This window comes from Sarcophilus harrisii, chromosome 1 (genome assembly GCF_902635505.1).
Source record: "Sarcophilus harrisii chromosome 1, mSarHar1.11, whole genome shotgun sequence".
Taxonomy (NCBI): domain Eukaryota; kingdom Metazoa; phylum Chordata; class Mammalia; order Dasyuromorphia; family Dasyuridae; genus Sarcophilus; species Sarcophilus harrisii.
The window spans coordinates 194,699,203-194,711,348 of NC_045426.1; the positions used below are offsets into that span (position 1 = coordinate 194,699,203).

The 12,146-nt window shown below is 33.4% G+C and overlaps 1 pseudogene; it reads left to right on the plus strand.

Moving 5' to 3' along the window:
- Positions 1 to 1,044: 1,044 nt before the first annotated feature.
- On the plus strand, positions 1,045 to 2,116 carry LOC105749255 (annotated as a pseudogene).
- The last annotated feature ends 10,030 nt before the right edge of the window (positions 2,117 to 12,146 follow it).

A 12,146-nucleotide genomic window follows, 5' to 3' on the forward strand; every position in this document is an offset into this window, starting at 1 on the left:
AATTGTGCAGCTTTCTAAGGATGTCTGTAGGACAAAGATCTCTGCCAATGCTGGTAACAGCAATGACAAGAATAACAACAGCAATGGTAACTATTTATATAGCATGTTAAAGCTTGCAAAACATTCAATAGAAATTATTTCACTGGTTTCTTTTAACAACCCTATGGGGTAGATGCTATAATTACCCCCATTTTGTAGGTAAGGAAACAGTTTATATGAAGGGGAGGAGGAGGGGAAGAAGGAAGAGGGAGAGGAAGAGGAGGGGTAAGAGGAGAGGAAGGAGGAAGGGAAGGAAGAGGAGGGGTTTAATTTTGTCAGCATGGAAAAGATGGTCAGAAACCTTACTAGGATTACCTTATATTTTGGGATAGGTTTATTTCCATGAAAGCTAACGTTCAATTACTTTGGTCCAAAGGACCAAAGGACCAAAGGAAGAGCACTATCCTTGTGGCTACATGACTTTAAAGGCAAAAATGCAGATCAGGATAGTAATGACATCTCTCTCTCTGGATCACATTGAAAGCAGCAAAAAGTTTCAAACCCTCAAAATTATCTCTGAAAACAGCAGTATAAAAATGTCTGAATCTAGGGATAGTTCCCACCCATCTCCATCCTGGGAATATAGTCCAACAGTAACCTAAAATTCAAAGGCAAGAAATGTGCTGGAAAGACACAGCAACAAAAGAACCTGATTATAAAATTACCATGGTTATAGGGAAGATCGAGTCACAAATTCAGAAGAAAATAACTATGTCAAAATTAGTATAGACAAAGCTTCAAAAAATGTGAATTGGACTTAAACCCAATAAAAATTCCTGGATGAGCTCAAAAATAATGTGGAAATCAAATAAGGATGCTGGATGCTAGAAGCAGCACATACAATAGCACCTTCAGGTTTTAGGTCTGCTGTTTTTTCACCTCTTCTAGAATGCATTTTGTTGTGAAATTAATGAGCTCCCTTCAATGGGCAGTTTTGGCTGCCCCTAGTCAGAGCCTGGGTCCAAATGCAAAGTGGGGTCCTGGTGCCAGCCCAAGCACAGTGTTCTAGGCCAGATGGATTTCTACTCAGGCTTCTCCTTATCCCTGCTCTCCACGAACCAGTTTCTGGACTTCAGATCTGTGAATGCATGTCAAAAAACTTCATTTATGTTTTTGCTGCAGGAATTGCCAGTGAGACTGGCAAACATAATGAAAGATGTTTCTCCTTCCAAATAATCTTCTGAAAACACCTTCAGTTTAAATGGCACAGAGCTGGTACATTCAGGACACAGAGCTTCTTGAATGTCAGGATAAAAGTGCTGGAGATGCTAAAGCTCTTTATGACTGCAGAAACTGTGATAAGTGAACAGAATCAACATAATGATACCATTCCTATCATGGCTTAAGGTGTGATTGAATACAAGAAAAGCTTTGGTGTAGATCCAGCAATCAGCCAGTACTCTTATTGTTTGATGGAAAAGAAAAATGAAGTTCATCTCATTGAAAACATTTTGGAAGCATTAATCCAAATTGTAATGATGGTTATTAAAGAAATGCAAAGTGTTATTGTGATATATATTATATTAATTTTTCAGAATTAGAACTTGAAGAATTCATTGTAAAATTACCAGGACAGGTCATGCAAGTGGTTTATGTACCTCCACATCTCTATCACATGGTATTTGAAATTTTCAAGAGTGCAAAAAGAACAATGGGACATTGCTGACAAAGGTGTTTACCTTTCTTTTTAGATTCATGAAACATTGGGTAATAAGGATTCAACTGTGGAAGATGAGTGATGGTGGAGGCGATGTTCCTTTGAGGAAAATCAATAAACTCTTCACCTATAAGTTTAATTGTATACCCTTCTTATGCTGAGATATCTTAAGCTTTACCCCAACTGGTTTTTGGTTATGGATTGCCCATATCTTGATTTTATAGGTACAGTTAAGAGACCTGAAATTGGATTCCTTAGAAGGTTATGGAACAGAAACCGTTATCTACAAATAAAGCCCTATAAACAGAGTCATATGAAGTCTTGGTATATAATAAAACTTCTTGGCAACATTATAATACTAGTGATGAGGCAGATAATTGGTGTGTGCCAAAAGAAATGACCATGTTCTGCAGTGCATAATGCATGTAGGCCGTCTGAAAACAAAACAAAACGGGTTTCTAGTATTATATTTGAGAAGGACTTTGGAAAACTGTTATAGCAAATATTTCACTTCTGATTTTCACATTCCTTGACTGAGTAAAATATATGGAAACTGAATTCCATAGGTATATTTCAGGCTGCCTAAAGCTTTGAATTGTACCATTTAACCGTAAGAAGATAGAAAATTCTAGGTACTGTGTACATTTACTTTTAACTACTGCAACTGTGACTAATGTATTTTGCTTCTTTTTAGTAGACTTCAGGGATGAGGTATCAGCTATAGAAGTCTGCAGGTTCTTTGTGGGATCTATGCAATTTATCTTATATTTTTCATTTATTTCTAGTAAAATCATGTCCCTAATTATACTGATTAATTGGTTAACTGCCTTTTTATAATCTGGAAAATATTAGTATGCTTTATTTAATTCTGCTCAAGAATGAGAGTAAATTTAAATTATTTTCATGCTAATCAATAACTGTCTATTGGTTGCACATATAAAGGCAGAAAATTATCACCCTGTGGACTTAATGCCAACTGCTTTTTATGATTTCCTTTTGTAGTTGACTTAGAAATACTTATTTTCTCTTTCTGAACAATTAAAAGCTTGTTCTTTCTGTGTTCATTCAAGATTCTGTGAAATTTACACTAAACATTCTTTTAATTAATTTCAAGAAGAAAATTTTTATTGCTAAATGACTAGGAACCTTAACAAAATCCTCAAAAAATTTTTTGGGGGATAGCTATTTACTATATGATTATAATTTGAATGTCGCAAAAATTTCCTGTGGGTCTGTTTGCCTCAAATCTCTCCCCTCCTATTTCTCCTCTATTCAGCTACTAAAATGATTTTTCCTAAATTATAGATCTGATAGTGCATCTTCTTATCCTCCACTCCACAACTTAACAAATTTCAGTAGCTTCCTATTGACTCCAGAAGCAAATACAAAATTCTCCATTTGGCATTTGAAGCCATTTGTAACCTAGTCTCTTTTAATCTTTCTAATTTTCTCATACTTTTTCTACCCTCCACAACATACTAATAGGACACTATGTCTGGATTAATTATTATTTTTTTTCTGGCTGTACCCTAAGCCTGGAATACTCTCCTCCTCTACTCTGATTACTGACTTCCATGAGTTTCTTTAAGAGCCAACTTGAATTTATCAAATCCTACCTTTTACAGGAAGCCTTCCCCCAACTTTCTTAATTTTACCTGCATTAATGATTTCTTATTTACCCTATAAATAAATAATATGGACAGTTTGTTTTGTCCATATTTATTTACTTGTTTTCTGTTTCCCCCATTCAACTGTAAGATCCAAGATTCTTAAGGGTAGCATTGTTTTTTGCTTCTTTTTGTATCCTCAGCACTTGACACATTGCCTGGAACATAGTAGACATGTAATACATGTTGATTAATTGAAATGGTTCCCCCATATCTGAAATTCATTCTCGTCTCACTTTTGTCTCATATATTTCTTGTTTTCCTTCAACATGCATGACCTCCTGAATGAAGTCTTTCCTGCCCTGATTTCTTTCAACTGTTTGTACACGCTCTCTCTTGAAATTTCTTAATATGAAATTTCACTTAATATTCATTTACATGGTGTATTTACCAGTCAAATGAAATCTTGACTATTTTCTTTCTTTTTTGCATCCCGAAAATGTAGCATGAAACTTTTTGCTTTATAAGAACACAGTAAATGTTTTTGAATTGAACTGAATTGAACATAACACAAATACAACTAGTACCTAGGAAAGGTTGCATGCAGGCTGTCCATGTCCATTTAATTACTGTTTTTTCTTTCAGTGACCATTATAAATCTATTTCCTTGAAATTTGCGTTTGACCTTTCTAGCTTTCTAAAATCTGTCCTACCACCACTACATTTCTAGTCTTTTTGTACTTTACTCTCTTCCCCCTCCCTCAATGCTGTATAATGTGGAAACACTAATCTCCTTGCTCTTCCTGGAACATAATACTCTTGTCTCCTAACACTGGGCATCTTCACTGACTATTTCTCATGCCTTGAAATATATTTCCTCTTTATCTTCAAATTCTGGCTTCTGTCAAATCTCAGCTAATGTATCACTTTCTTACAAGATACTTTCCGCAGTCCTGCATAATCTTATTTCCTTACCTCTGAGATTATGGATCCTTTATATATCCCATTTGTATCTAAATGTTTTTAAGTTTCTTCATCCTTAGACTGTAAGCTCCATGAGATCAGGGACTGATTGCTTTTGTGTTCCCAGCATTTAACACATTATTTAACCAAAAGTTTTTTTTAATCTTTTAAAATTTATTTCATTTTTAATTTATGGAATAAAGAAAATATCTCTATATAAAAAAGATGATTGAACAAAAACTGTACATTTTTATGCTAAAAGTTGTTCTTCCCTTTAGATATATAATACAGTTATTATGTAACTTCCTCCATTTTTTTTCTTCTCCCCTCCCTCTGAGGCTACCAATAGACTCAACTATATATGTCATATATATATGTAAAATAATTTCATGCATAGTTCTATTTATGAGTTCTTTCTTTGGATGTAGATAGTATCTTCTATCATATGTCCTTTGTAGTTAATTTGGGTATTTCATAATCGTCAAAATGTGCACTCAAAGTTATTCTTAAAACAATATTGCTGTAACTGAATACAACATTCTCTTGGCTCTGCTCATTTCATTTTTTGTTATTTTGTGCAATTTTATCCATGTTTTTCAAGGATCATCCAGCTCATCATTTCTTATAGCACAGTAGTATTTCATTATAATCATATCCTACAACTTGTCAGCCATCCTCCAGTTGATTGGCATCCCTACAATTTCCAGTCTTTGCCACCAAAAAGAAAGCTGTCATAAATATTTTAGAATATATAGGCTCTTTCCCCCTTTCTCTAATCATCTTTGGAAACAGACTCAGTAGTGGTATTGCTGTGTCAAAGGGAATAGGCGGTTTAAAAAAACTTTTGGGCATAATTTCAGATTTTTCTCCAGAATGGTTGGATCAATTCTCAATTACATAGTGAATTAATATTTCAATTTTTCCATATACCCCCTCTAACATTTTTCTTTTTTTCTTTTAGTCATTTTAGCCAACCTCATAGGTATAAAATGATATCTCAAGATTGTTTTAATTTATATTTCTCTAATAAATAATGATTTAGAATATTTTTTCATATGACTATAAATTGTTTTAACTTCTTCATTAAAAAACTGCCTGTTCATATCTTTTGACCATTTATCAGTTGGGGAATGAATAAGATTTAGTTAAATTCTTTAGATATTTAGGATATCAATTGAGAAAACCTGTCTAGAAAACATTCCCAATTTTCTTCTTTCCTTCTGATTTTGGCTACATTTGTTTTATTTGCTCAAAATCTTTTTAATTTAATGAAATCAAAATAATCCATTTTATACCTATTTTGTTCCCTAGTCTTGTTTATTCATAATTGTTTGGTTATCCATGTTTGATAAATAATGTGTACCATGTTCTTCAGATTAACTTGTAATATCTCTATGTCTAGGCCATGTATCCATTTTGAACTTATTTTGGTAGGTGGTATAAGATATTGATCTCTGCCCAATTTCTTCCATAATGCTTTCCAGTTTTCCCAATAGTTTTTTTTTTAACCAAATGATAATTTTTTTCCCCTGAGGCAATTGGAGTTAAGTGACTTGCCCAGGATCACATAGATAGGAAGTGTTAAGTGTCTAAGACCAGATTTGAACTCAGGTCCTCCTGACTTCAGGGCTGGTACTCTATCCATTGCACCACTTAGCTGCTCCCAAAAAATTAATTCTTATTCCACAATCTTAACTTTTTATTCTTGTCAATTACAAGGTTACAATATTTATTTACTGCTGTAAATTGTATGTCTACTCTGTTCCTCTGATCTAACTTTCTATTTCTTATTCAGCACTAGATAGTTTCATAATTACTACCTTAAAATATAGTTTAAAATTTAAAACTGCTAAATCTTTTTCTTTACAGTTTTCCTTTGTAGTTGATATTTCTTGACTTTTTTTTTTATTAAATGAATTGTTATAATTTCTTTTGAATTCAGTAAAATAATTTGTTGGTAATTTAATTGGGTTGGCATTGAACATATAAATTAATTTAGGTATAAAATTATAATTTAAAATAGTAATGTATTACAAATAAATAATAAATAATATTATAAAATATAGTTATAAAATATAAAAATATAATAAATAATAAATACCTGTTAATTGACTAATTAATTGTGAGAGGGTGAAAGTAGGAGATATACCAATCAGCCCAAGGACTGATTTGATAAGATTCTCCCTTAGTAGTAAACAATAGCATAGTGTTAAATACAGACTGCATATGCAAAACCAAATTCATTCAGATGCAAAACCAAATTCATTCAGATGTACACACACACACACACACACACACACACACACACACACACATCTATCTATCTATCTATCTATCTATCTACCTACCTACCTACCTATCTAGTGCACACACCTGCACTAGAAAAGGTGACAATGTCAGAGGAGAGTAGGGAATGTTTTTGAGAGATAAAGCAAAGGTAAAATTAACAAGTCTTGGTTACAGCTTGAATATGGAGTAGGAAGGGGGTTTGAAAAAGTAAAGAATACAGGATGGCTCCTGGATTGTAAAACTGAGTGACTTGGAGAATAATGTTACCATATATAATAGTAAGGAAGGTGGGATAGGGATAGGATTAAGGATGAAAAATAACGAGTTCTGCCTTGGACATACTGAATTTGAGATGTCTCTTGAACATACCATTTGAGATGTATGAAAGGCAGCTAGAGATGGAAGCTAACAAAGAACGTGGGTCATAGATAGATTTAAGAATTGTTATATATTGGGTAATTAAATCTATAGGAGTTGAGATGACCAAATAAAATAGTAAAGAGGAAAAAAGAAGAGTATCCATAATAGAACCCTGAGGACTAGCTATGGTAATATCTAGCAAAGAAGATAATAAAAGAGCAATAAGAAAAGTAGGAGGAAAAACAGAAAAGAATAGTAACCCCCCAAATCTAGAAACTTACTCTCAAGATTGTGTGAGTAATTAAGAGTGTCTGCTGTGGTGGCCTAAAGCTAAATGGATAATCTCAGTAAATTAAACATCAATAAGGTGATATTTAGGGGGCAGATACCACTAGCCCACCTAAGAAGGGATAAACTAGACTAGGTTGAAAATGGAATATGTCAAAGTTTAAAATAATATTCAACTTAACAGTCACTTTTATGGCAGTAATACAGGTAACATTCATTATCACCAGTTTGGGAAACATCAACTCCTGAGCTTTTTGGCTGGGGGAGTTCCAAATCACACAGTCACCCTGAGTGCACCCTGAAGAGGGAAACAAATCCCAGAGAAGACATTCCTTAAAGTACCATGCCAAGTTTTTTATATGATATGTGGCCCCCTGGACAGAGCAGCTTCCACCAAGGGCAAGTAGTTCATTCATTCCTGTAAGCCAGCAGGTTTCACTCAGGGAACTGTCTAGGTTTCCAGAGTGAAACACATGTCAAGGCTCAAAGGAAGGTCTTAAAATCAAGCACAAGGAAAAGTGGTCTGCTTTTCCTATGCCTCTCAGTGTCTTATCAAATACATTCACATGTGCATATATATGTATGTGTATGTATATATATGTGTGTGTATGTGTGTACACACACAGAAGACATGGTTGTGAATTGAATATGAAGGGACAGTATCTAAAAAAAATAAAATTAAGTGGTGACAGAGAAATGCACTTGGAGCAAAGGAAAAGGAGAGGTAGAATGAGTTAAATCATCTCACATAAATAGGCAAATAAAAGCTTTTACAGTGGAATGGAAAATGTGAGGGGGAGTGAGTAAATCTTACTTTTATCAGAATTGGCTCAAAAAGGGGATAACATATAAACTGAAATTGGCATAGAAATCTATATTACCCTGTAGGGAAATAGGAAGGAAAGGGGATAAGACAAATTGGTGGGTGATAAGAGGGAAGGCAGATTGATGGAGGTGTAGTCAGAAGCAAAACCTTTTTGAGGAGGAACAAGTAAAAGGAGAGAGAAGAGAATAAATGGGGAATGAGGAGATAGGATAGAGGGAAATGTTTATAGCAATTGTTATTTATAGCAATTGTTAAGTTTGAAGAATTTAAAACAAATTTTTTTGACAAAGACCTCATTTCTCAAATATATAGAGAACTGAGTCAAATTTATAAAAACAGGAATCATGCCCCAATTGGTAAATAATTGAAACATATGAAAAAGATTCCAGATACAAGATCAAAATTATCTATAGTTATATGAAAAATGCTCTAAATCATTGATTGGGAAAATATAAATTAAAGAAATTTGGAGTACTACCTAATACCTATTAGACAGCAAATAGAACAGAAAAAAAATATGGAGAGGGTATGCACAACCCCCATTATTGGTGGGGTTGTGCATTAATTCAACTATTCTTTTTTTTTAATTTTTATTTATTTATTTATTTTTATTTAATAGCCTTTTATTTACAGGTTATATGTATGGATAACTTTACAGCATTGACAATTGCCAAACCTCTTATTCCAATTTTTCCCCTCTCTCCTCCACCCCCTCCTCCAGATGGCAAGATGACCAGTAGATGTTAAATGTATTAAAATGTAAATTAGATACACAATAACTATACATGACCAAACCGTTATTTTGCTGTACAAAAAGAATCAGACTCTGAAATATTGTATAATTAGCCTGTGAAGGAAATCAAAAATGCAGGTGGGCAAAAATATGGGGATTGGGAATTCAATATAATGGTTCTTAGTCATCTCCCAGAGTTCTTTCGCTGGGTGTAGCTGGTTCAGTTCATTACTGCTCCATTGGAAATGATTTGGTTGATCACATTGCTGAGGATGGCCAAGTCCATCAGAATTGGTCATCATATAGTATTTTTGTTGAAGTATATAATGATCTCTTGGCCCTGCTTGAATTCAACTATTCTTTAGAGCAATTTGGAACTACACTGAAAGAGTTATAAAACTCTGCAAATCTTTTTATTTAATAGTATTATTACTAAGTCTGATTTCCAAAAGAGATAAAAAATAAAACCAAAAATGACCTATATATACACAAAGATATTTATAGCCACTCTTTTTTGATGGCAAAGAATTGGAAATTAAGGGGATGCCCGTCAATTGGGAAATTGCTAAACAAATTGTGCCATGGGATTGTGATAGAATACTATTGAGCTGTAAGAAATCATAAGCAGGATGCTCTCAGAAGAAAATGGAAAGATTTACATGAACAAAATGAAATGTACTATGTATAAAGTAACCAGCAACATTGTGAGATGAAAAATGTTCTCCATCCCTAGAGAAAGAACTCATGGTGTCTGAATAAAGATCGAAAGATACTTTGTTTTACTTTATTTTTCTTGAGGATTCTTTTTTGTCTGTATATTCTTTCATATCTTGATTACATCTTTTGCATGACTACACATGCCCAACCTATATTGAATTACTTTGTCTTCTTAATGGTGGCAAGGGGTGGGAAGGGAGGAAGTAAGCAAATTTTGAACTCAAAGTTTTAAAAACAAATGTTAAAAATTGCTTTTGCATGTAATTGGGGAAAATACTAAAAAAATTTTTAAAAATTCAAAAATGTTGATAAATATAATTAATTTTTTAAAAAAGTAACTTCATTAAGTAGAATGTTGGCATATATTAGGAAAATATCTGTTTCTAGGACTATCCAGTGTTTTGTTCAACAGAAATGGATGTTGGAGTTTCTCAAATATTGTTTGAATTTTTGTTGATAGCATACAGTTGTATTTATTATAGTTTGCTATTGATAGAGTTTATTTTTTGTGTGAATCAAACATGTGTAACTAGTATAATCAAATTGGGTATAGTATACCCTCTTTTTAGTATATGGTTGACCAAGATTTAATTTTGTGTGTGTGTGTGTGTATGGGGGGGACTTTTTGTGTTTGTGTACAAATAACCTGTTGGTACATTTTTTTTATTGTTGTTGAAATTTCAAATGATTTACAAAGATTTGTTTGACCCACAATTCTTTAAGAATTACATTAATTTTTAGTTAATTTTTAAAATTCTTTCTTTTAAGGCCTTTTATTGAATATAATTTTATATTCATATTTAGTAAAAGTTGTGCTTAAAAATAACGTTTTGGTCATGTATACTTATTGTGTATCTAATTTATATTTTAATATATTTAACATCTACTGGTCATCCTGCCATCTAGGGGAGGGGGTGGGGGTGGGGTAAGAGGTGAAAAATTGGAACAAGAGGTTTGGCAATTGTTAATGCTGTAAAGTTACCCATGTATATATCCTGTAAATAAAAGGCTATTAAATAAAAAAAAAAATAAAAGTTGTGCTTAATATTTCTTCTTTTCTTATGCTTGTTTGGGAGATTCTAAGATTCCATAAGATGATTAGGTTTTTTTTTAAGATGCCATGCCCAGCTGAAAAAATAGGTGTAGTTCTTTAAATTTCTATTTACTAGTCATCACACATATATTATATCTAACTTTTCTAAATTTCTGTTAAAGACCTTAACTCTTAACTTTCTTCTTGTTCAATTTTTGGTTAGATTTGGTGGTTCAAAAGGGCTCTGGTTCGTTCTCTCTCTCTCTCTCTCTCTCTCTCTCTCTCTCTCTCTCTCTCTCTCTCTCACACACACACACACACACACACACAGAAGTACTTAAAGAAAAGTTTACCATAAGTGTTCTCTGATGAAAGTGGCCCTTCTTTTTTTCCCACTGCTTGCTCCCAATAACATATTACTCTTCTTTTGCCTTTAATTTTAATTCCTTATTAGCACTCTGCCTTATCATATTGTAGTTTGTTTTGCTTGTGACCACTTCCTTACCTATTCTGCCTTTTCCCTTAAACTCCTTCTCCTTCTCCTTTTTTCTTCTCCTTCTCCTAGTTCCTTCTCCATTTCACCTAGTTCCTAATTGAAATGTATTAGTTTACCAAGCTGTGCTTGTAGGTTTGTCAGTCAATCAATAAACTAAGTGCCACACACTGTGCTAAATGCTGGGGATGCAAAAAGAAGCAAAAGATAGTCCTTTCCCTCAGAGGGCTAACAATATAATGGGAGAAAGAACAAGCAAACTAATATGTACAAGCTATATATAAAGAGGGAATAAGTAAAAGAGGGAAGAGACTAGAATTGAGAAGTATTGGAAAAGGCTATTATAGAAAATGAAATTTTTGTTGAGATTTGAAGAAAACCAGTAGGAAAGATGAGGAGGGAGAGTATTAAAAGCATAGAAGATAACTAGAAAAAAATGTCTGAAGCTGAGGGATGAAGTGTTTTGTTCATGGAATATCAAGGAGGCCATTGCCATTAGATCATATGACAAGTCAGGAAGGTGGAAGAAAAATGCATAGAGTGAAGGGGTATGGTAATGTTTGGTATTTAAGTTTGAATTACAGGCAGAGGATTTTGTATTTTGATCTTGGAGAAAATAGGGAATCTCTGGATTTTATTGATAAGGGAGTGATGTGGCTATATGTACACTTCAGGAAAAGCATAAACAGTGGATGGATTAAGCCAGGCAGACTCACCAGAATTCTATTACAGCAGTCCAGGCTTGATATCATGATGGCAGGCACTAGAGTGGCTAGTGAGAAGCTAGTAAATTTGAGAGATGTTGTAAAGGTTAAAATCTACAGATTTTGATAATAGATTGGATGTGAGAGGAGAGATAGTGAGGAGGAACTGGGATGATAGTGTTGCTTTCAGCAATATTAAGGAGGGAAAGAGATATGGAGGAGGTTTTTTGGGGAAGATAATGAGTTTGATTTTAAACATGTTCAGTTTAGATGTCCATTGGACAGCAAATTCAAGATGTCTGAATGGCAGTAGGAGATACATGACTAGACATCAGCAGAAAGCTTAGAGAAGAGTAGATTTGATAATGGTTATTATAGAAATGATAATTAAATCCATGGAAACTAATTTCATCATCAAGGATGATAGTATATAGGGA